At 44.0% G+C, this 20,260-nt stretch overlaps 15 pseudogenes; 7 read left to right on the top strand and 8 right to left on the bottom strand.

Moving 5' to 3' along the window:
• Window positions 1-762: 762 nt before the first annotated feature.
• Window positions 763-881, bottom strand: LOC148266889 (5S ribosomal RNA; annotated as a pseudogene).
• A 770-nt stretch (window positions 882-1,651) lies between these two features.
• LOC148266888 (5S ribosomal RNA) lies at window positions 1,652-1,770 on the bottom strand (annotated as a pseudogene).
• A 1,237-nt stretch (window positions 1,771-3,007) lies between these two features.
• On the bottom strand, window positions 3,008-3,126 carry LOC148266887 (5S ribosomal RNA; annotated as a pseudogene).
• A 3,553-nt stretch (window positions 3,127-6,679) lies between these two features.
• LOC148266886 (5S ribosomal RNA) lies at window positions 6,680-6,797 on the bottom strand (annotated as a pseudogene).
• Window positions 6,798-8,028: 1,231 nt separating this feature from the next.
• Window positions 8,029-8,147, bottom strand: LOC148266885 (5S ribosomal RNA; annotated as a pseudogene).
• Window positions 8,148-8,679: 532 nt separating this feature from the next.
• Window positions 8,680-8,798, bottom strand: LOC148266884 (5S ribosomal RNA; annotated as a pseudogene).
• Window positions 8,799-9,001: 203 nt separating this feature from the next.
• LOC148266883 (5S ribosomal RNA) lies at window positions 9,002-9,120 on the bottom strand (annotated as a pseudogene).
• A 205-nt stretch (window positions 9,121-9,325) lies between these two features.
• On the bottom strand, window positions 9,326-9,444 carry LOC148266882 (5S ribosomal RNA; annotated as a pseudogene).
• Window positions 9,445-10,305: 861 nt separating this feature from the next.
• LOC148266881 (5S ribosomal RNA) lies at window positions 10,306-10,424 on the top strand (annotated as a pseudogene).
• Window positions 10,425-13,840: 3,416 nt separating this feature from the next.
• On the top strand, window positions 13,841-13,958 carry LOC148266880 (5S ribosomal RNA; annotated as a pseudogene).
• A 197-nt stretch (window positions 13,959-14,155) lies between these two features.
• Window positions 14,156-14,274, top strand: LOC148266879 (5S ribosomal RNA; annotated as a pseudogene).
• An 852-nt stretch (window positions 14,275-15,126) lies between these two features.
• Window positions 15,127-15,246, top strand: LOC148266878 (5S ribosomal RNA; annotated as a pseudogene).
• Window positions 15,247-15,777: 531 nt separating this feature from the next.
• Window positions 15,778-15,896, top strand: LOC148266877 (5S ribosomal RNA; annotated as a pseudogene).
• A 1,861-nt stretch (window positions 15,897-17,757) lies between these two features.
• LOC148266876 (5S ribosomal RNA) lies at window positions 17,758-17,876 on the top strand (annotated as a pseudogene).
• Window positions 17,877-18,693: 817 nt separating this feature from the next.
• On the top strand, window positions 18,694-18,812 carry LOC148266875 (5S ribosomal RNA; annotated as a pseudogene).
• Window positions 18,813-20,260: the final 1,448 nt, after the last annotated feature.

Raw genomic sequence — 20,260 nt, 5'->3', positions numbered from 1 at the left:
TTCGTCTGTCTCCCCTTCCATCATTTGTTTCGCTGTGCGCGCACCTCACCTCTGCTTCTAGTTCTAATATCAAGCGAAATGCCCCGGCGCCTTGACTCGTACCCATATGAACGGAACACTCGCCGCACTTAGTTTTTTGTTATTCTACTATTTAAGATATTCGAAATGGCACTCTTATCACGTTATGGGCTTTAATTGAATGCGCGAAACATATTAAGCAAAATACCCTGGCGCCATGACTCACTTTTGCGAATGAACCGGTGGACCATTGCTCCGATCCTGCGTAACGTTTAACGCCCAGTCTGCAAAATGAAGGATACAACATGAGGGCTTCCTAGGAGGTCACCCATCCTAGTACTACTTTCGTCAAGCATGCATACCTGCAGAGTTCTAATGGGATCCAGTGAACTAGTGCTGGTATGATCGCACCCTTTCTTGTTTGCACCGCAAATACATATGCCCTTTTTCCTTCCCTCTCCCCTCCCATCATTTGATTCGCTATGGCGGACCTTACCTCTTTTTCTAATTCTAATATTAAGCGAAATGCCCCAGCGCCTCGACTCATGCCGATGTGAACGGATCGCCCACTGCACCTCATTATGTAAGGTGCTTGTAATACACTATTATCACGTAATGGATTTTAATTGAATGCGCGAAAAATATTAAGCAAAATATCCAGGCGCCGTGACTCACGTTTATGAATGAACCGGTGGACAGTCGTTCCGGTCCTGTGTAACATTTAACACCCCATCTGCAGAAAGAAGGGTGCAATACGAGAACTTCCCAAGAGGTCACGTATCCTAGTACTACTCTCACCCAAGCATGCTTGATTGTGGAGTTCTGATGAGATCCAATGAACTAGTGCCGGTATGATCGCACCCCTTCTAATTTATGTTGCAAAGACATATACCACTTCTCCTCCCTCTCCTTTCCCGTCATTTGTTTCGCTGTGCGCGCAACTCACCTGTGCTTCTAGTTCTAATATCTAGCGAAATGCCCTAGCACCTCGATTCATGCCCATATGAACGGATCACCTGCCGCACCTCAATTTTTGTTGTTCTACTATTTAAGATGCTCGCAATAACACTCTTATCACATGATGGGCTATAATTGAATGCACGAAAAGTATTAAGCAAAATGCCCCGGCGCCATGACTCACATTTGCGAATGAACTGACAGACCGTCGCTCCAGTCCCACGTAACACTTAACGCCCCGTCTGCAAAAAGAAGGGTGCAACACGAGTGCTTCCCAAGAGGTCACCCATCGTAGTACTACTCTTGCCCAAGCACGCTTAACTCTCTGATGGATCCAGTGAACTAGTGCTAGTATGATCGCACCCCTTCTAACTTGTGCCGCAAAGACATATATCCATTCTCCATCCTTTTCCCTTCCCATCATTTGTTTTGCTGTGCGCGCACCTCACCTCTGCTTCTAGTTCTAATATCAAGCGAAATGCCCCGGCGCCTCGAATCATGTCTATATGAACGGAACACTGGCCGCACCTCTTTTTTCATTATTCTACTATATAAGATGCTCGTAATAATAATTTTATCACGTGTTGGACTATAATTGAATACACGAATAATATTAAGCAAAATGCCTTGGCACCGTGACTCACGTTTACGAATGAACTGGCAGACTACAAAAAGAAGGGTGCAACATGAGTACTTCCCAGGAGGTCACCCATCCTAGTACTACTCTCGCCCAAACACGCTTGACTGCGGAGTTCTGATGGGATTCGGTGAACTAGTGCTGGTATGATCGCAACCGTTCTTGTTTGCGCCGCAAATACATATACCCCTTCCCCTTCCCTCTCCCTTCCCATCATTTTTTTCGTTGTGCGTGCAACTCACCTCTGCTTCTAGTTCTAATATCGAGCAAAATGTCTTGGTGCCTCGACTCATGTCCACATGAATGGAACACTCGTCACACCTCTTTTTTTGTGATAAGATTGTAAGATGCTCGTAATAACAATCTTATCACATGGTGGGCTATAATTGAATGCATGAATAATATTAAGCAAAATGCCATGGTGCCGTGACTAACATTTGTGAATGAACTGGCGGACCGTCGCTCCAGTCCTGTGTAATGTTTAACGCCCCGTCTGCAAAAAAAAAATGTAACACAAGGACTTCCTCGGAGGTCACCCATCCTAGTACTACTCTCGCCCAAGCACGCTTAGTTGCGGAATTCTGATTTTATCCGGTGAACTAGTGCTGGTATGATAGCACCCTTTCTTGTTTTCACCACAAATACATATGCCCATTATCCTTCCCTCTCCCCTCCCGTCATTTGTTTGGCTTTGCACGCACCTCACCTCTGCTTCTAGTTCTAATATCAAGCGAAACACCCCATCGCATCGACTCATGCCCATATGAACAGATCACCCGCCACACCTTGTTTTTCGTTGTTCTACTATTTAAGATTCTTGTAATAATACTCTTATCACGTTATGGGTTTTAATTGAATAAACGAAAAATATTAAGCAAAATGCCCTGATGCCGAGCGCAACGTTTAACGCCCCATCTGCAAAAAGAATGGTACAACACGAGGACTTCCCAGGAAGTCACCCATCCTAGTACTACTTTCGCCCAAAAATGCTTAACTGCGGAGTTCTGATGGGATTTAGAGAATTAGTGCTGGTATGATCGCATCTGTTCCATTTTGCGCTCAAAATACATATACCCCTTCTCCTTCCCTCCCTCTTCCCATCATTTTTTTCGCTGTGTGCGCACCTCGCACCTCTTCTTCTAAATCTAATATCAAGTGAAATACCCCGATGGCTCGACTCACGCCCAAATGAACGGACTGCCCACCGCACCTCATTTTTCGTTGTTGTACTATGTAAAATGCTTGTAATGATACTCTTATAATGTGGTGAACTATAAATGAATGCACGAAAAATATTAAGCAAAATGCCCTGAAACCGTGACTAAAGTTTACAAATTAACCGACGGACCGTGGTTCTAGTGGCGTGTAACATTTATTACCTCATGTACAAAAAAAAGGGTGCAACATGAGGATTTTCCAAAAGGTCAACCATATTAATACAACTCTTACCCAAAAACGCTTAACTGCGGAGTTCTGATGGGATCCGGTGAATTAGTGCTGGTATGATCGCACCCGTTCCATGTCGCGCTGCAAATACATATATCTTTTCTCCTTCCCTCCCCACTCCCATCATTTTTCTCGTTGTGCGCACACCCCACACCTCTGCTTCTAATTCTAATATCAAACAAATAGCCTTAGTGGCTTGACTCACGATTGCGAATGAACCGACGGACTGTGGTTCTGGTCGCGCGTAGCGTTTAATACCTCGTGTGCAAAAAAATGGGTGTAACACGAGAACTTTTCAAGAGGTCAACAATCTTAGTACTATTCTCACCAAAGGACACTTAACTACAGAGTTCTTATGGGATTCGGTGTATTAGTGTTGGTCTGATCGCACCCGTCCCATTCTGTGATACAAATGCAAGTGCCCCTTCTCATGCTCGTCTGATCGCACCCTTCCCATTCTATGTTACAAATGCATGTCCCCTTTCTCCTTCCCTCCCCCCTCCCATCATTTATTTCGCTGTACGCGCACCCCTCACCTATGCTTCTAGTTCTAATATCAAGCGAAATACCCCAGCTCCTCGACTCATCCCCATATGAACAGATCGCCTGTTGCACTTCTATTTTTGTTGTTATACTATGTAAGATACTTGTAATAACACTCTTATCACGTGATGGGCTTTAATTGAATGCACAAAAAATATTAGGCAAAATGCTCCAGCACCGTGACTCACGTTTGTGAATGAACCGGCAGACCGTCGCTCCAGTCCCGCGCAACTTTTAACACCCCGTCTGCGAAAAGAAGGGTGTAACACGAGAACTTCCTAGGAAGTCAAAATCCTAATACTACTCTCACCCAAAAATGCTTATCTGCGGACCGTCTGTCGTACCTCATTTTTTATTATTCTACTATATAACCTGCTTGTAATGACATTCTTATCATGTGGTGGACTATAAATGAATGGCACCAAGACTCACGCCAGTGAATGAACTAGTGGACTACGTCTCCGATCGTGCGTAATGCGTAATGCTCTATCTGAAAAAAAGACAGGTGCAACACAAGGATTCAGTGGGATTCAAAGGACACTTAACTGTAGAGTTCTTATGGGATTCAATGCATTAGTGCTAGACTGATCGCGCCCGTCCCATTCCCCGCTACAAATGCATGTGCCCTTCGCCTTCCCTCCCCCCTCCGATCATTTGTATCACTATAAACGCACGCCTCATCTCTATTTCTAGACTATAAATGAATGCATGAAAAATATTAAGCAAAATATCCTAATGCCGTGACTCACACTGGCAGACTGTGGCTCTGGTCACACGTAATATTTAATACCCCGTCCATAAAAAGACGGGTGAAACACGAGGACTTCGCAGAAGATCACCCATCCTAGTACTACTTTCACCAGAGCACGCTTAACTGCGGAGTTCGATAGGATCCAGTGTTTTAGTGTTGGTATGATTGCACCCCTTCCATTTCGTGCTGCAAATACATATACCCCTTCTCCTTCCCTCTCCCCTCTCATCATTTGTTTCATTGTGCGTGCACACTACACCTCTGTTTCTAGTTCTAATATCAAGCAAAATGTTCGAGCACCTCGACTCACGCCTAGATAAACGGATCGCCTATCATACCTCGTTTTTTGTTGTTCTACTATGTAATATGCTCGTAATGACACTCTTATCATGTGGTGGACTATAAATGAATGCACGAAAAATATTAAGCAAAATATTCTGGCGCCGCGACTCACGCCGGCGGACTATGGCTCCTATCATGCATAACGTTTAACACCCCGTCCGTAAAAAGACAAGTGCAACATAAGAACTTCCCAGAAAGTCACTCATCCTAGTACTACTCTCGCCAAAGCACGCTCAACTACGGAGTTCGATGGAATCTAGTGCATTAGTGCTAGTATGATTGCATCTCTTCTATATTGCGCTACAAATACATATACCCCTTCTCCCTCCCTCCCTCCCTGTTATTTGTTTCGCTATGCATGAACACCGCACATCTGCTTGTAGTTCTAATATAGAGAAAAATGCTCTGGTGCCTCGACTCACGCCCAGATGAACGGACTACCCACTGTACCTCATTTTTTGTTATTCTACTATGTAAGATGCTCATAATGGCACTTTTATCACGTGGGGAACTATAAATGAATGCACAAAAAATATTAAGCAAAATGTCTCGGCATCGTAACTCACTCTGGGGGATAATGGCTTTGATCGCGCATAATGTCTAACGTCCCATCAGCAAAAAGACGAGTGGAACACGAGGACTTTCCATGAGGTCACTCATCCTAGTACTACTCTTGCCAAAGCACGCTCAACTACGGAGTTTGATGGAATCCGGTGCATTAGTGCTAGTATTATCGCATCTCTTCTATTTTGCGCTACAAATACATATACCCCTTCTCCCTCCCTCCCCCATGTTATTTGTTTTGCTATGCGTGAACACCGCACCTCTGCTTATAGTTCTAATATAGAGTAAAATGCTCTGATGCCTCGACTCACGCCTAGATGAACGGACTACCCGTTGTACCTCATTTTTCGTTATTTTACTATGTAAGATGTTTGTAATGACATTTTTATCACGTGGCGAACTATAAATGAATGCACGAAAAATATTAAGCAAAAAGTCTCAACGTCGCGACTCACTATAGGGACAATGGCTCTTATCTCGCATAATGTTTAACGTCCCGTTAGCAAAAAAATGAGTGGAACACGAAGACTTTCGAGGAGGTTACCCATCCTAGTACTACTTCCCCCAAGCACATTTAACTATAAAATTCGATGGGATCCAGTGCATTAGTGCAGGTATGATCTCACCCCTTCCATTCCACGCTGCAAGTACATATACCCCTTCTCCTTCCCTCCCCCCTCCTGTCATTTGTTTCGTTGTGCACACACACCACACCTCTGTTTCTAGTTCTAATATCAAGCAAAATTCCCGACGCCTCGACTCACGCCCAGATGAACGGATCGCCCGTTGCACCTCATTTTTTGTTGTTATACTATGTAAGATACTCGTAATAGAACTCTTATAACGTGGTGGAGTATAAATGAATGCACGAAAAATATTAAGCAAAATTTTTAGGCCCCGCGACTCACAGTAGCAGTCTGTGGCTCCGATCGTACTTAACGTTTAACACCCCATCTACAAAAAAATGGATTCAACATGAGAACTTTCCAAGAGGTCACCCATCCTAGAACTAATCTCGCCCAAGCACGCTTGACTAAAGAGTTCTGATGGGATCCTGTGCATTAGTGTTTGTATGATCGCAACTATCCCATTCCCCGCTGCAAATACATATAGCCGTTCTCCTTCCCTCCCCCCTCCAATCATTTATTTCGCTGTGCGGGCATACCGCATCTCTGTTTCTAGTTCTAATATAGAGCGAAATGCCATGTCGTTTCGACTCACGCCCAGAAGAATGGAGGCCCGCTGCGCCTCTTTTTTCGTTGTTCTACTATGTAAGACTCTCGTAATGAGACTTTTATCATGTGGTGGAAAATAAATAAATGCGCGTAAAATATTTAGCAAAATGTTTCAACGTTGCTACTCATGCCGGCAGACTGTGGCTCTGATCGCGCGTAATGTTTGATGCCCAGTCTACAAAAAGACAGGTGCAACACGAGAACTTCCCAGGAGGTCACCCATCTTAGTACTGCTCTCGCCCAAGCACACTTAACTACGGAGTTCGATGGGATCCGCTGTATTAGTGCAAGTATGATTGTACCCCTTCCATTCCGCGCTGCAAATACATATACCCCTTCTCTTTCTCTCCCCCCACCCGTCATTTTTTCGTTGTGCGTGCACACCGTACCTCTATTTATAGTTCTAATATCAAGCGAAATGCCCCAACACCTCGACTCATGCCCAGAAGAAAGGACCGCCCACCGTACCTCATTTTTCTTTATTCTACTATGTAAGATGCTCATAATGACACTCTTATCACGTGGTAGACTATAAATGAATGCATGAAAAAATAGTAAGCAAAATTTTCTGGCGACGCGACTCACGCCAGTGGATTTTGGCTCTGATCATGTGTATCGTTTTACGCCCCATTTGCAAAAAGACAGTGCAACACGAAGACTTCTTAGGAGGTTACCGATCCTAGTACTACTCTCACCCAAGCATGCTTAACTGCATAGTTAGATGGGATCTGATGCATTAGTGCTGGTATGATCGCACCCCTTCCATTCCGCATTGCAAATACATATACCCCTTCTCCTTTCCTCCCCTCTCCCATCATTTTTTTCGCTGTGCACGCACACTACATCTCTGTTTCTAGTTCTAATATCAAGGAAAATACCCCGGCACCTCGACTAATGTCCAGATTAAAGAACCACCCGCCACACTTTTTTTTTCGTTGTTCTACTATGTAAGATGCTCGTAATGACTCTATTATCACGTGGTGGACTATAAATGAGTGCACACAAAAAAGTAAGCAAAATGGCCTGGTGCGGCGACTCACGCCAGCAAACAAACTAGTGGACTATGGATCCGGTTGCATGTAATATTTAACACCCTATCCGCAAAAAGACAGGTGCAACATGAGCACTTTCTAGGAGGTCACTCATTCTAGTACTACTCTTGCCCAAACAAGCTTAACTGCAGAGTTATGATGGGATACGATGCATTAGTGCTAGTATGATCCCACCTATCCCATGCTGCACTTCAAATACATACACCCCTTCCCTTTCCCTCCCCCCTCCTACCATTTGTTTCACTCTGCGTGGACACCGCACCTCTACTTCTAGTTGTAATATTAAGAAAAATGCCCCGTTACCTCGACTATGCCCAAATGAACAGACCACCCATCGCACCTCTGTTTTGGTTGACCCATTATTTAAGATGCACAAAAAATATTAAGAAAAATGCTCTAGTGCCGCGACTCATGACTGCGAATGAACCGACAGACAGTGTCTCAGGTTACATGTAATATTTAACGCCTCATCTGCAAAAAAGATGGGTGCAACACGAGGACTTCCTAAGAGGTCACCCATCCTAGTACTACTCTCACCCAAGCACACTTAACTAAGGAGTTCTAATGGGATCCGGTGAATTAGTGCTGGTATGATTGCACCCATTTCATTTTGCGCTGCAAATACATACACTCCTTCTCCTTCCCTCCCCCCTCTCGTCATTTATTTCCTTTTGCGTGAACACTACACCTCTGCTTCTCGTTCTAATATCAAGTAAAATTTCCTAGTGCCTTGACTCACATTTGCAAATAAACCAGCAGACCATAGTTCTAGTCGATCGTAACGTCAAACGCTCCATCTATAAAAAAATAGGTGCAACACGAGGACTTCCCAAGAGGTCACCCGTCTTTGTACTACTCTCTCCAAAGCACACTTAACTGTAGAGTTCTGATAGAATCTGGTGCATTAGTGCTGGTATGATCGTACCCGTTTCATTACGCGCTTCAAATAGATTTATTCCTTCTCCTCCCCCCCTCCCTGCCATTCATTTGTTTCCTTGTGCATGCACACTGCACCTCTACTTCTCGTTCTAATATCAAGTACAATGCCCCGGTGCCTTGACTCACATTTGTGAATAAACCAACGGACCATAGTTCTAGTCGAGCGTAACGTCGAACGCCCCATCTGTAAAAAAATGAGTGCAACATGAGGACTTCCTAGGAGGTCATCCATCCTAGTACTACTCTCACTCAAGCACACTTAACTATGGAGTTCTGATGGGATCTGGTGCATTAGTGCCGATATGATCGCACCTATTTCATTACGCGCTGTAAATACATACACTCCTTCTCCTTCCCTCCCCCTCCCGTCATTTGTTTATTGTGCGCGCACACTGCACCTCTATTTATCCTTCTAATATCAAGTAAAATGTCACAGTGTCTTGACTCACATTTGCGAATTAACCAGCAGACCATAGTTCTAGTCACACGTACGTCGAACGCCTCATTTACAAAAAAATTGGTGCAACACGAAGACTTACCAGGAGGTCACTAATCCTAGTACTACTCTTGCCCAAGCACACTTAACTGCTGAGTTCTAATGGGATCCGGTGCATTAGTGCTGGTATGATCGCACTCGCTTAATTTTGCGCTGCAAATACGTACACTCCTTCTCCTTCCCTCCCCCTCCCATCATTTGTTTCTTTGTGCATGCACATTGCACCTTTGCTTCTCTTTCTAATATCAAGTAAAATGCCTCGGGGCCTTGACTCACATTTGCGAATAAACCAGCGGACCATAGTTCCAGTCGCGTGTAACATCGAACACCCCAACTGCAAAAAAATTAGTGCAACACGTGAACTTTTCAGGAGGTCACCCATGCTAGTACTACTCTCGCCCAAGCACACTTAACTATGGAGTTCTGATGGGATCCGGTGCATTAGTGCTGGTATGATCGCACCCGTTTCATTTTGCGCTGCAAATACATACTTCGTGTTCCACCCTTATTTTTGTAGACGGGGCGTTAAACGTTACGTGGATCTAGAGTGACGATCTGCCAGTTCCTTCGCAAACGTGAGTCACGGTGCTGGGATATTTTGCTTAATATTTTTTTTGCATTCAATTAAAGCCTATCACGTGGTAAGAGTGTTATTACGAATATCTTACATAATAGAACAACGAAAACAGAGGTGCAACAAGCGATCCGTTCATATGGGCATGGGTCGAGGCACTAGGGCATTTCACTTGATATTAGAACTAGACACAGAGGTGAGGTGTGCGCGCACAGCGAAATAAATAATGGGAGGGGGGAGGGAAGGAGAAGGGGCACATGCACTTGTAGTGCGAAATGGGACAAGTGCGATAGTACTAGCATTAATGCACCGAATCCCATAAGAACTCTATTGTTAAGTGTCCCTGGGTGAAAGTACTACTAAGATGGTTGACCTCTTAAAAAGTCCTCGTGTTGCACCTATTTTTGTGCAAATGAGGAAATAAACGTTACGCGTGACAAGAATCACGGTTTGTCGGTTCATTCGTAAATGTGAGTCGCAGTGTTAGGGCATTTTGCTTAACATTTTTTGTGCATTCATTTATAGTCCACCACGTGATAAGAGTGTCATTACGAGCATCTTACATAATAGAATAATGAAAAATGAGGTGTGGTGGGTGGTCCGTTCATTTTGGCGTGAGTCGAGCCACTGGGGCATTTTGCTTGATATTAGAATTAGAAGTAGAGGTGCAGAGTGTGCACACAATAAAAAAAATGATAGGAGGAGGGTGGAAAGGAGAAGGCGTATATCTATTTGCAGTGGGAAATGGAACGGGTGCGATCATACCAGCATTAATTCACCAGATCCCATCAGAACTTCGCAATTAAGCATTTTTGGATGAGAGTAATACTAGGATGGGTGACCTCCTGGGAAATTCTCATGTTGCACCCTTCGTTTTGCAGATGGGCCATTAAACATTACGCGGGACCAAAATGACGGTCCTCCGGTTTGCAAACGTGAGTCACGACGCCGGGGCATTTTGGTTAAGTATTTTTGTGCATTTAATTAAATCCAATCACGTGATAAAAGTGTTATTATGAGTATCTTACATAGTAGAACAACGAAAATAGAGGTGCGGCAGGCGATCCGTTCATATGGGCATGAGTCGAGGCACCGGAGCATTTCGCTCGATATTAGAACTAAAAGCAGAGGTGAGGTGTGCGCGCACAGGAAAACAAATGACGGGGGAAGAAAGGAGAAGGGGTATATGTATTTGCAGCACGAACTTGAACGGGTGTGATCATACCGGCACTAATTCACCAGGTCCCATTAGCATTTTTGGGTGAGAATAGCACTAGGATGGGTGACTCCTGAGAAGTCATTGTGTTGCACCCTTCTTTTTCCAGATGAGGGGTTAAACATTACACGAGGCAAGAGCGACGGTCCGTCAGTTCATTCCCAAACGTGAGTCATGGCACCGAGGCATTTTATTTAATATTTTTTGCGCATTTAATTAAAACCCATCACGTGATAAGAGTGTTATTATGAGTATCTTACATAGTAGAACAATGAAAACAGAGGCGCGACGGGCGATCCTTTCATATGGCATGGGTCGAGGCACCGGTGCATTTTCTTTTATATTAGAACTAGAAACAGACTTACGGTGTGCACATACGCGAAATAAATGACAGGAAGGGGGCGAGAAGGAGAAGGAATATACATACTTGCAGCGCAAATTAAAATAGGTTTGATCATACCAGTATTAATTCACTGGATCCCATTAAAACTTCACAGTTAAGATTGTTTGGGCAATAGTAGTACTAGGATGGGTGACCTCCTGGGAAGTCCTTGTGTTGCACAATTCTTTTCGCAGATGGGGCGTTAAGTATTACGTGGGACCAGAGCAACAGTTTGCCGGTTCATTCGCAAATGTGAGTCATGGCACCGGGGCATTTTGCTAAATATTATTCGTGCATTCAATTATATCCCACCGTGTGATAAGAGTGTTATTACGAGTATTTTACATAGTTGAACAATGAAAAGAGAGGTACGGTGGGCAATCCGTTCATCTGGGCATGGCTGGGGCATTTTCCTTGATATTAAAACTAGAAACAGATGTGAGGTGTGCGTGTACAGTGATACAAATGATCGGGGGGGAGAAGGCGAATGGGAAAATGCATTTGTAGCGGGGAATGGGACGGGCACGATCAGTCTAGCACTAATGCATTGAATCCCATAAGTACTCTGTAGTTAAGTGTCCTTAGAATCCCACTGAATCCTTGTGTTGCACCCATCTTTTTTCGGATGGAGCATTAAATATTACACATGATCGGAGACGCGGTCCACTAGTTCATTCGCCGGTGTAAGTCTTGGTGCCATGGAATTTTACTTAATATTTTTTGTGCATTCATTTGTAGTCTACCACGTTATAAGAGTGTCATTACGAACAGCTTACATAGTAGAATAATAAAAAATGAGGTATGACAGACGATCTATTCATCTGGGCGTGAGTAGAGCCGCTGGGTTATTTCGCTTGATATTAGAATTAGAAGCAGAGGTTCAGGGTGCGCACACTACGAAAAAAATGACGGGAGGGGGAGGAAGAGAACAGGGGTATATTTATTTACAGCGCGAAATTAAATGAGTGCGATCATACCAGCACTAATTCATCGAATCCAATCAGAACTCTGCAGTTAAGCATTTTTGGGCGAGAGCAAAACTAGGATGGGTGACCTCCTGGGAAGTCCTTGTGTTGCACCCTTCTTTTTTTAGACAGGGCGTTAAACGTTACGCGGGACTGGAGCGACGGCTTGCCAGTTCATTCGCAAAAGTGAGTCCGGGACATTTTTTTAAATATTTTTCGTGCATTTAATTAAAGCCCATCGTGGGATAAGAGTGTTATTACAAGTATCTTACATATTAGAACAACGAAAACAGAGGTGCAGCAGGCGATCCGTTCATATGGGCATGAGTCGAGGCGTCGGGGCATTTCACTTGATATTAGAACTAGAAGCATAGATGAGGCGTGCGCGCACAGCGAAACAAATGACGGGAGGGGGGAGTGAAGGAGAAGTGGTAATTGCACTTGTAGCGCAAAACTGGACGGGTACGATAATACCAGCATTATTGCAACGAATCCCACAAGAACTCTGCAATTAAGTGTCCTTCGGTGAGAGTAGTACTAAGATGGTTGACCTCTTGGAAAGTCCTCGTGTTGCACTTGTTTTTGTGCACATGAGGAAATAAATGTTATGCGTGACTGGAACAACAATCCGTCAGGTCATTCACAAACGTGAGTCGTGGCGTCAGGGCATTTTACTTAATATTTTTTGTGTATTCATTTATATTTCACCACGTGATAAAAGTGTCATTACGAGCATCTTACATAACAGAACTACGAAAAATGAGGTGCGACAAGCGGTCCATTCATCTGGGCGTGAGTCAAGCCGTCGGAGCATTTCGCTTGATATTAGAATTAGAAGTAGAGGTGCAGGGTGCACACACAGTGAGAAAAATGACGAAAGGGGAGAGGGAAGGAGAAAGGGTATATCTATTTATAGTGTGAAATGGAACTGGTGCGATCATACTAGCACTAAATCGTCGGATCCCATTAGAACTCCACAGTTAAGCATTTTTGGGCGAGAGTAGTACTAGGATGGGTGACCTCCTAGAAAGTCCTCGTGCTGCACACTTCTTTTTGCAGATGGGGCATTAAATAATATGCGAGATCAGAGCGACGGTCTACCGGTTCATTCGCAAACATGAGTCACGGCACCAGGGCATTTTGCTTAATATTTTTTATGCATTCAATTAAAGCCCTCACGTGATAAGAGTGTTATTACGAGTATCTTACATAGTAGAAGAATGAAAATAAAAGTGTGGTGGGCGATCTTTTCATATGGGCATGAGTCGAGGTGCTGGAGTATTTCGCTTGATATTAGAACTAGAAGCAGAGGTGAAGTGTGCGCATACAACAAAACAAATGAGGGAGGGTGGAGGGAAGGAGAGGGGGCACATGCAGTTGTAGCACAGAATGGGACGGATGCGATCAGACCAGCACTAATGCACCAAATCCCATAAGAACTATGCAGTTAATTGTCCTTTGGTGAGAGTAGTACTAAGATGGTTGACCTCTTAAAAAGTCTTCGTGTTACACCTATTTTGTTTTGCACACGAGACAATAAACATTATGCGCAACTAGAACTATGGTCAGCTGGTTTATTTGCAAATATAAGTCAAGGCGCTGGAGCATTTTACTTGATATTAGAACGAGAAGCAAAGGTGCAGTGTGCACGCACAAGGAAACAAATGGCGGGAGGGGGGAGGGAAGTAGAAGGAGTGTATATATTTGCAGCGCATAATGAAATGGGTGCGATCATACCAGCACTAATGCACCGGATCTCATCAAAACTCACAGTTAAGTATGCTTGGGCGAGAGTAGTACTAGGATGGGTGGCCTCCTGGGAAGTTCTCGTGTTTCACCTATTTTTTTGTACATAGGGCGTTCAATGTTAGGCGCAACTGGAACTATGGTCCGCTGGTTTATTGGCAAATGTGAGTCAAGACCCCGGGATATTTTACTTGATATTAGAACAAGAAGCAGAGGTGCAGTGTGCACGCACAAGGAAACAAATGACGAGAGGGAAGTAGAAGAAGTGTATGTATTTGTAGCATAATGAAATGGGTGCGATCATACCAGCACTAATGCACCGGATCCCATCAGAGCTCCACAGTTAACTGTACTTGGGCGAGAGTAGTGCTAGGATGGGTGATCTCCTAGAAAGTCCTCGTGATGCACCCATTTCTTTGCAGATGGGGCATTCGACGTTAAGTGCGATAGGAACTATGGTCTGCTGGTTTATTCGCAAATGTGAATCAAGGCGCTGGTGCATTTTACTTAATATTAGAACGAGAAGCAGAGGTGCAATGTTCACACAAAAGGAAACAAATGACGGGAGAGGGGGGGGATGAGAAGGAGTGTATATATTTGTAGCACATAATGAAATGGGTGTGATCATACCAGCATCTATACACCAAATCGCATCAGAACCCAGCAGTTAAACATGCTTTGGTGAGAGCAGTACTAAGATGGGTGACCTCTTGGGAAGTCCTCGTGTTGCACCCATTTTTTTGAAGATGGGGCATTCGACGTTGCGTGCGACTTGAACTATGGTCTACTGGTTTATTCGCTAATGTGAGTCAAGGCGTTAGGGCATTTTACTTGATATTAGAATGTGAAGCAGAGGTACAGTGTGCACGTGTAAGGAAACAAATGACAGGAGGTAGGAGGGACAGAGAAGGATTGTATATATTTGTAGTGCATAATGAAACGCGATCATACCAGCACTAATGCATCGGATCCAATCAGAACTCCGCAGTTAAGTGTTCTTGGGCGAGAGTTGTACTAGGATGGGTGAGCTCTTGGGAAATCCCCTTGTTTCACCCATTTATTTGCAAAATTGGGCGTTCGACGTTACGCGTGACTGGAATTATGGTCCGCTGGTTTAGTCGCAAATTTGAGTCAAGACACCGGGAGATTTTACTTGATATTAGAACGAGAAGCAAAGGTGCAGTGTGCACGCACAAGGAAACAAATGACGGGAGGGAGGAGGGAAGTAGAAGGAGTGTATGTATTTGCAGCAGATAATGAAATAGGTGCAATCATACCAGCACTAATGCACTGGATCCCATCAGAACTCTGTAAGTTAAGTGTGCTTGGGCGAGAGTAGTAATAGGATGGGTGACCTCCTGAGAAAATCTCGTGATGCACCCATTTCTTTACAGATGGGGCATTCGACATTACGCGTAATTGGAACTATGGTCCGTTGGTTTATTCACAAATGTGAGTCAAGGCACCAGGGTATTTTACTTGATATTAGAACGAGAAGCAAAGGTGCAGTTTGCACGCACAAGGAAATAAATGATGGGAGGGGAGAGCGAAGGAGAATGAGTGTATGTATTTATAGTGCGGAATGAAACGGTTGTGATCATGCCAGCACTAATGTGCCGGATCCCATCAAAACTCTAAAGTTAAGTGTGCTTGGGTGAGAGTAGTAATAGGATGGGTGTTTTCCTAAGAAGTTCTCGTGTTGCACCCATTTTTTTGCAGATGGGATGTTCGACATTACGCGTGACTAGAACTATGATCCGCTGATTTATTCATAAATTTGAGTCAAGGCGCCAGGGGATTTTACTTGATATTAGAACGAGAAGCAGAAGTGCAGTGTGCATGCATAAAGAAATAAATGACAGGAGGGGGGAGGAAAGGAGAAGGAGTGTATGCATTTACAGCGTAAAATATAACGGTTGCGATCACACCAGCACTAATGCACCGGATCCCATCAGAACTCCGTAGTTAAGTGTGCTTTGGCGAGAATAGTAATAGGATGGGTGACCTCTTGAGAAGTTCTCTTGTTGCACCCATTTTTTTGTAAATAGGGCATTTGACGTTACGCGCGACTGGAACTATGGTCCACTAGTTTATTCGCAGATATGAGTCAAGGCGCTGGGAGATTTTACTTGATATTAAAACTAGAAGTAGACGGGGCATTAAATGTTAGGCGGGACCAGAGCGACTATTCGCTAGTTCATTTACAAATGTGAGTTACAGCGGCGGGACATTTTGCTTAATATTTTTCGGGCATTCAACTAAAGCCCATCACGTGATGAGAGTGCTATTACGAGCATCTTACATAGTAGAACAAAGAAAAATGAGGTACAGCGGGCGATCTGATCATATGGGCATGAGTCGAGGTGCCGAAGTATTTCACTTGATATTAGAACTAGAAACAGAGGTGAGGTGCGCGTACAGCGAAACAAATGACGGGAAGGGAGAGGGAAGGAGAAGCGATATATGTAGTTACGGCGCGAACAAGAAAGGGTGCGATCATATCAACACTAGTTCTCTAGATCCCATCAGGACTTTGCAGTTAAGTGTGCTTAGGCGAGAGTAGTACTAGGATTGGTGACCTACTGGGAAGTCCTCGTGTTGCACCATTCTTTTTACAGATGAGGTGTTAAACGTTATGCAGGACCGGAGAGACGGTCCGCCGGTTCATTCGCAAACGTGTGTCACGATGCTAGGGCATTTTGCTTAATATTTTTTCTGCATTCAACTAAAGCCCATCACGTGATAAGAGTGTTATTACGAGTATATTATGTAGTAGAACAACAAAAATAGAGGTGCGGCGGGCGATCTATTTATATGGGCTTGAGTTGAGGCGCCGGGGCAATTCGCATGATATTAGAAGTAGAAGAATAGGTGAGGCGTGCCCGTACAGTGAAACAAATGACGGGAGGGGGGAGGGGAGGGGAAGGGGTATATGTATTTACGACCTAAACTAGAACGGCTGCGATCACAACAACACTAATTCATCGGATCCCATCAGAACTCCGTAGTTAAACGTTCTTTGGTGAGAGTAGTATTAGGATAGGTGACCTCCTGGGAAGTCCTTGTGTTGCACCTTTTTTTTTGTAGACGGGGCGTTAAACGTTACGCGGGACCAGAGCGACAGTCTGCCGGTTCATTCACAAACATGAGTGACGGCGTTGGGGCATTTTGCTTAATATTTTTCGAGGATTCAATTAAAGCCCATCACATGATAAGAGTGTTATTACGAGTATCTTAAATTGTAGAACCACGAAAATAGAGTTACGGCGGGCAATCCATTTATATAGGCATGAGTCGAGGCATCGGGGCATTTCCCTTGATATTAGAACTAGAAGTAGAGGTGAGGTGTGCGCGTACAGCAAAACAAATGACGGGAGGAGGGAGGGAAGGAGAAGGGACACATGTATTTGTAGTGTACAATGGGACGGGTGCTATCACACCAGCACTATTGCACTAAATCCCATAAGAACTCTGCAGTTAAGTGTCCTTTGGTGAGTGTAGTTCTTAGATGGTTGACCTCTTGGAAAGTCCTTATGTTGCACCTGTTTCACTACACACGAGGTAATAAATGTTACGTGCGAAAGGAACCACGGTCCGTTAGTTCATTCGCAGACGTGAGTCGCGGCATTAGGGCATTTTGCTTAATACTTTTCATGCATTCATTTATAATCCACTACGTTATAAGAGTCTCGTTACGAGCATTTTATGTAGTAAAACAACAAAAAATGAGGTGCGGCGGGCGGTCATTTCATCTGGACCTGAGTCGAGCTGCTGGGGCATTTCGCTTGAAATTAAAATTAGAAGAAGAGGTCAAAGTGCGCACACAGCGAAAAAAATGACGGGAGGGGGGAGGGAAGGAGAAGGGGTACATGTATTTACAGTGCAAAATGAAACGGGTGCGATCATACCAACACAAATTAATCGTATCCCATCAGAACTCTGCTATTAAGAGTGTTTGGGCGAGAGTAGTATTAGGATGGGTGACCTCCTGAGAAGTCCTCGTATTGTACCATTCATTTTGTAGATGGGGCGTTAAACATTACGTGGGACCAGAGCGACAGTCAACCGGTTCTTTCACAAATGTGAGTCACGGCGTCGGGGCATTTTTCTTAATATTTTTCATGCATTTAATTAAAACCCATCACGTGATAAGAGTGTTATAACAAGTATCTTACACAGTAGAACAACAAAAACAGAGGCACGATAGGCAATCCGTTTATATGGGCATGAGTCGAGGTGTAAGGGCATTTCGCTTGATATTAGAACTAGAAGAAGAGGTGAGGTGTGCACATACTGCAAAACAAATGAGGAGAGGGGAGAGTGAAAGAGAAGGGGCACATGCATTTGTAGTGTAGAATGGGACGGGTGCTATCACACTAGCACTATGGCTCTAAATCCCATAAGAACTCTGCAATTAAGTGTCCTTTGGTGGGAGTAGTTCTAAGATGGTTGACCTCTTAAAAAGTCCTCGTGTCGCACTTGTTTCTTTACACACGAGGCAATAAACGTTACGCGGGAAAGGAACCACTGTCCATCAGTTCATTCGCAATCGTGAGTCGCGGTGTTAGGGCATTTTGCTTAATATTTTTTGTGCATTCATTTATAGTCCACCACTTTATAAGAGTCTCATTACGAGCATCTTACATAGCATAACAACGAAAAATGAGGTGCGGTGGGTAGTCATTTCATCTGGGTATGAGTCGAGCTACCGGAGCATTTTTCTTGAAATTAGAATTAGAAGAAGAGGTGCGGGGTGCGCACAACAAAAAAAATGACGGGAGGGGGGACGGAAGGAGAAGGGGTACATGTATTCGCAGTACGAAATGGAACTGGTGCGATCATACCAGCATTAATTCACCGGATCCCATCAGAACTCCATAATTAAGTATTTTTGGGTGAGAGTAGCATTAAGATGGGTGACCTCTTACAAAGTTCTCATGTTGCACCCTTCTTTTTGCAGATGTGGTGTTAAACATTATGCGAGATCAGAGCGACGGTCTACCGGTTCATTCGTAAATGTGAGTCATGGCGTCAGGGTATTTTGCTTAATAATTTTTATGGATTCAATTAAAGCCCATCACGTGATAAGAGTGTTATGATGAGTATCTTACATAGTAGAACAACAAAAATAGAGGTGCAGCGGGCGATCTGTTCATATGGGCATGAGTCGAGCCATTGGGACATTTCACTTGATATTAGAACTAGAAGAAGAGGTGAAGTGTGCACGCACAGCGAAATAAATGACGGGAGGAAGGAGGGAAGAAGAAAGGGTATATGTATTTGCAGCACGAAATGGAATTGATGCATCACACAAGCACTAATTCATCAATCTCATCAGAACTCCGCAGTTAAGTATTTTTATGCGAGAGTAGTACTAGGATGGGTGACCTCTTTGGAAGTCCTAGTGTTGCACACTTTTTTTTGCAGACGGGGCACTAAACATTACGTAGAACCAGAGCGATGGTCCGCCAGTTCATTCACAAATGTGAGTCACAGCGCTGGGGCATTTTATTTAATATTTTTCGTGCATTCAATTAAAGTCCATCACGTGATAGGAGTGTTATTATGAGTATCTTACAAAGTATAACAACAAAAACAAAGGTACAGTGGAGGATCCATTCATATGGGCATGAGTCGAGGCGTTGAGGCATTTCGCTTGATATTAGAACTAAAAGCAGAGGTGAGGTGTGTGCGTACAACAAAACAAATGACGGGAGGTGGGAGGGAAGCAGAAGGAGCTCATGCATTTGTAGCGCGGAATGTGACGGGTGCGATCATACCAGCACTAATGCAATGAATCCGATAAGAACTCTGCAGTTAAGTGTCCTTTAGTGAGAGTAGTACTAAGATGGTTGACATGGTGGAAAGTCCTCTTATTGCACTTGTTTTTTTGCACACGAGGTAATAAGAATTACACTCGACTGGAACCTTAGCCTGTCGGTTCATTCGCAAATGTGAGTCGCAGTGTCAAGGTATTTCGCTTAATATTTTTCGTGCATTCATTTATAGTCCACCACGTTATAAGAGTCTCATTACGAGCATCTTACATTGTAGAACAACGAAAAAAAAGGTGCGGCAGGGAGTCATTTCATCTGGGCGGGAGTCAAGCCACTGGGGCATTTCGCTTGATATTAGAATTAGAAGCAGAGGTACGGGTTCACGTAAAGCAAAAAAAATGATGGGAGGGGGGAGGGAAGCAGAAGGGGTATATGTATTTGCAATGCGAAATGGAACGGATGCGATCATACTAGCACTAATTCACCGGATCCCATCAGAACTCTATAGGTAAGCATTTTTGGGAAAGAGTAGTACTAGAATGGGTGACCTCTTTGGAAGTCCTCGTGTTGCACCCTTCTTTTTGTAGATGGAGCATTAAACGATATGTGGGACCGGAGCG

The sequence above is a fragment of the Carica papaya genome, chromosome 3 (genome assembly GCF_054855325.1).
Source record: "Carica papaya isolate Zhongbai chromosome 3, ASM5485532v1, whole genome shotgun sequence".
In the NCBI taxonomy this organism is placed as follows: domain Eukaryota; kingdom Viridiplantae; phylum Streptophyta; class Magnoliopsida; order Brassicales; family Caricaceae; genus Carica; species Carica papaya.
The sequence above is the reverse complement of the archived record's forward strand: the minus strand, read 5'-3'. Positions and strand labels throughout refer to the sequence as shown.